A 5,233-nucleotide genomic window follows, 5' to 3' on the forward strand; every position below is an offset into this window, starting at 1 on the left:
AATTTTATGCATTAGCAAAGATTTAACGAGAAAAACTGAAGTTTAAGTTGAACTCAATTTGCTATAGGAAAACGACGGTAGCCGTTTAGACGTAAGCGGGGTAGCTTACGTCTATTTATTTGGACTAATAATAACTATGTTCATAGCAGTAAAAGTGTTCATAGTTGTGTTTGAAACGAAAGTTTCATGAAAAACTGAAAAATTTTCGAAATGCGACACAGGTGTGCACACCCACTTTGACACATTTTGTTTCATAATTTAATAACTACAGAGAAGTTGAGCAAATTTTACCTTGTTTTATTATCCATAGACACTTTATTAATCAAAGTAGACACCTTCCATAAATGCACGTAACTGCATATATGTAAAACACCGTAAATATTAAATTTGTTTACATTTCTACTATCTTCAAGGATTTGTATGCAATTTGTCAGGTAATGTTACGTGGAACGTGAATGGCTGGATTTATTACTGCATTGGAATTTCAACCAATCAAATCGCATGTTAGAAATACATGTGAACTATCCAAAATGAAAGTAAAACATTGCCATTGTGAAATTGAAGCAGATTGATATGAATTTCTAGCAAAATATGCTCACTAAATAGTAATTATGTTCTATTTTACTATGAAAAAAAACTACCCAAGGAATGTGTACCAGCAAAAGAGCTTTATAACAAAGGAATACGAAAATTACTTCTAGAATTCTCAGTTTTCAGCTGTGCACACCTGTGTCCAAGTAAGGATTTTTGAGCATTTTGAATGAAACTTTCTCTCTTAGTTCAATGAAAAGCTTGTACTTTATTGCCAAGTGTATTATTTTCTGAAAGATAAATGTCTTGGCTGTTGTAATACAGTTTAATTGGTGTATTTATTTCGTTTGGAAGCAAATTTTCGCTATTTTTACACCATGGTTGTGTGCAGGAATTTTCACAGTTGTATCCCTTGTATATATATATATGTAGTATAATAGAATATTTTACTTAAAGGTCCCTATGGTCAAAATCTGAAACACTTCTCAATTTATCATTTGTTGTTGAACTTTTCTATAATGACAATATTACGTCTGTTTGCCTAGGTAGTTGTCAAAATCTGAAACACTTCTCAATTTATCATTTGTTGTTGAACTTTTCTATAATGACAATATTACCATTTCGTTGAACAATTTACCGGCATATATTCCATTAGACGTATTCTACTTTCATTTTATGTACTTAAAATTATTGTACTACATTTAACAGACTGTGAACTGAGCAAGGTTGTATTAAAAAGTAATATCAAATTTATGTTGCAAATCTTTGTTCAATCTCACAATGACAGGTTAGCGATGACAATTCCATGCAAAATGATAGCATTAATGCATATGTCAGGAATGTGTTTAATTACAATGTATATTTGATTATTTTTATTGGTACATATTTAAATGTTTTTATTCTTGTAAAAATTTATAGTTTTGGATGTCAATATTAATGGTTGTGTTCATGATCAAGTTTAACATGAAAGCAATGATTTAAGATTCATAACAACAAATAAAGAAAGTAGAAAGAAAAAAATATCTTTCTCATAAAGCACGACCAACTACACAAATATGTGGTAATGCTTTTTAAACTTTATATTTTCAATGAATTGTCAGACATGACCAAGAGGTTGCAGCTTAAGAAAACTGATTAAATGTTCTCAGTAAATATGTTTCTGGACTATCGGAATATCGTTAAGATTGTATTGAGATGTAATACTTCAGCAGACCTTTGTTTTCATTGTCATATATTATTTTCAACTATAACACAATCATACATAAATATTTTGCTATATTTTATTTATTCAAGGGCAGAACCTACTACCTGGTAGTTTCAATGATGAACTATTATGATATAGGGCTAAAAGATGGATGTGCCAAATCCACCTCATGAAAAACAGATTGGGCAAAAGTGGAGTGCGAACACTAAATGATGTGCTGCTAAATAGCAGGTTTGATATGATTTACACCTTGCATTGTTTAAACTGCACCTTCATGTATACCATGTGACTTTAAGATCTGTGTTGGGAGAATAAGGCGCGACCCAGATAACATTTTTAAGGATGTCTTTTTAAATTATTTCACCATTTGTAATGGGATAATGTCGAGAGCTTGCTCATTCGTGAGAGTGTTCTATAGATTTTATGATTTTTTTTTAACAAATAAGTAATTTTCAGTGAAGTGCAATCGCGCGTTTCTAATATGAAGTCCCAACACTGATACGACACTTTTCTAAACGTTCAAACGCGTCATTGCACATTACTGGAAAAATACTGATTTGTTAAAAAAAATCATGATACCTATAGAAAACTCTCACAAATCAGCTGGCTCTCGACTTTATCCCATTTAAAATAGTGAAATATTTAAAAAGAAATCCGTGAAAATGTTAACTGGGGTGCGCTTTATTCTCCCAAACCAGATGGTTTACCTTTATGGTGTTAAGTATGGATACTTTTTTTTAATATTAAACATTGACAATATACTATTCACTATGCATAACTTGAGGGTTCAGATTGTATAATGTACCATGCAATAATCTTTTTTTTCGTCTTGATTATATAATTTTAATAATATTTCTTGTGTTATTTTCACATACATGTAGATTAAGTTAAACAAGCATTAAGGCAAAACTAAAATATGACATGGTTTTCAATTTCAATAAATTGTTGACATGCCTATGGTATCTACTGGTGATATGTATTTTTTATGTGTTTGTTTAAGCCTTTGGTCATTTTGTATTTTAATTATTGCAGATCTTTACAAGTGAATTCGGCAAATCCTGATGCAACCTGAGCTTACCAAGTTTACTGACAGTTTGGACTCTGTGTGGATGATAATATGGACAATATATTGTGTTCATGTTGTGTTGTGATTGACATTTTTTAACAGATAAGATTTTTTAATCCAGACGTAACAGGTGATTTTTTCTTCAAAGAATAAATACAATACATTTTTATTGATGTGCATGAATTTGAGTACAAAATATCGACAATGTGTATCTTGTGTTGTTTTTCCAATCAGTCTGTCATCCATTGATAATAAATTAAGTATGAGAAGGGAATATTTTATTTTTACATTTTTGTTGTTTCTGCACACCATGTCAAATACATGAACATATATTTTATGCCCCCAACGGGCGGCATATAGTTTTCGCACTGTCCGTCTGTCAGTCTGTCTGTCCTCCGTAACACTTTTCGTGTTCACTCTCTAATTCAAGTAGTTCTAATCCGACCTCCAAACTTGGTCAGAAGTTGCATCCGGATAATGTCTAGGTCAAGACGAACATGGGTCATGCCAGGCCAAAAACTATAGGGTCACTTAGTGCGTTTCAAACATTCAGCATGGTGTCCGCTCTCTTATTCAAGTAGTTTTCATCTGATCTTTCCCAAACTCTGTCGGAAGTTGTATCTACATAATGTCTACGCCAAGTGTGAATATGGGGCATGCCGGGCAAAAAACTAGTTCACTGGGTCACTTAGTGCGTTTTAAACATTCAGCTTGGTGTCCGCTCTCTAATTCAAGTAGTTTTCATCTGATCTTCACCAAACTTGTTCACAAGTTTTATCTAGATGGTATCTAGGCCAAGTTCGAACATGCATGCACAGAATTGGCAGAAAAAAAACATCTACAAACTGCAGCAGATGACATATGTAACAAACAAAATTTAAATATTGAACACCTGTTATGTAGCAAACTAATAGTTAAATAAAATAAAGGCGATGTATATCTCAAAAACATTTGTACACTTATGCTTTTATGTAGTGACAAAGTTACAGTTGGGGGGCATCCGTGTCGTGTGGACACATTTGTTTGATTAATGATAAACAACTCATTCATATTGATCTAACTATAAAATATTCTTTACACGATAAGAAATACATTGTATTGTATGCCTGCTAATATTGTGGTCTGAAAATAATATCACTAATACTATGTAGTTCATTTAAACATCAAAATGTGATGTTTACGTATGTGTTCATGTTATGTTTGTATTTGATTTATTTTTACATGTAAATGAATATTTTGGAGTTTAAAGTTCCATCTATAGTGAGTTAATTAGTGACGTGTGCCATTAAATATGTAGTGCTTATTGCTTTAATTTTGTTTAACTTGAATATCATGTTTTTGAATCTCTACGTATGAATTTGGTTTGACACTTATGCAAAGATTAATAATATATTAACTTCAAATATATTGTTGATCATAAACAGCATGTATATGTAATCCACAAATTACTGTTTCCATAGCAACTGTTAACTTAATGTATTTTGTCTACTTAATTTTATCAATCACGGAACAAAATTGAATTGCTAAATAAACAAACTAATGTCTGGCAGTACAGACACACAACACAAATTGTATCATGAGGAGTTATTCGCTTTAGTTTTAAGTTCATAGCTGTACAAAATGTTCCATTTCTGAATACACACCTTTTTCCAGAAAATGTGCATATATTTATGTATATAATAAACATGTTAATGATGTTCCATATCTGTCCAGAACATATTTTGTTGATTTTCTGTGCTTCTTTGGCTTAAATTTTTTAAAATAGTTATAAATATGAAAAAAGAACATTTTTTGTTCCCATGGCAACCATGAGTATTTACGGATTAATTTTAGTACAATTAATTCCGTACTTTGAAATTAATAATGTTCATCCAGATACGCGATCAATGGAGATACTATCAACACAAACTGATCAGCATAACAAGTTCCGATACTGGTTGAATAAGAACGTCATTTCATCCAAAACGGGCATTCAGCATTTATGACACACAAAAAGTGACAGACCAAGATGGGTCATAATCTCGTTCCCAGCCACATATCTTCATCGCCTATGTAGGATGGCCATGACTTATTGATTGACTATCCATTGTGACTTTTTGAAAAATGCAGCTGCAGCCTTGATTTTTATAAACCTGTTTATATTATGCATACACATACTAAATCAATAAAAAACTTCCGACAAAACGTCTTCTTAAAAAAAGATAGTTTGACTATGTATAAAGATATTGACAACTATATACATAGTCGAACTATCTTTTTTTTAAGAACTAAATTCTTCCCAAGCACACTAAATCTAGCCCCAGGCCTTCAGCGCCTATGGCGCTTTGATTAGATCTAGATTTTTAAGCCCCCATTCGAAGATGAGGGGGTATATTGCTTTGCTCATGTCGGTCTGTCTGTCGGTCTGTCGGTCCGTCCACCAGGTGGTTGTC

The 5,233-nt window shown here is 32.0% G+C and overlaps 1 long non-coding RNA gene across 1 annotated transcript; it reads left to right on the plus strand.

Moving 5' to 3' along the window:
• The first annotated feature begins 509 nt into the window (after positions 1 to 509).
• On the plus strand, positions 510 to 4,501 carry LOC127831234 (uncharacterized). Its single transcript, XR_008026385.1, has 3 exons — positions 510 to 737; positions 1,825 to 1,966; positions 2,768 to 4,501. It is a non-coding gene; the product is annotated as an uncharacterized LOC127831234 (long non-coding RNA).
• The last annotated feature ends 732 nt before the right edge of the window (positions 4,502 to 5,233 follow it).

This window comes from Dreissena polymorpha, chromosome 1 (genome assembly GCF_020536995.1).
Source record: "Dreissena polymorpha isolate Duluth1 chromosome 1, UMN_Dpol_1.0, whole genome shotgun sequence".
NCBI classification, from domain to species: domain Eukaryota; kingdom Metazoa; phylum Mollusca; class Bivalvia; order Myida; family Dreissenidae; genus Dreissena; species Dreissena polymorpha.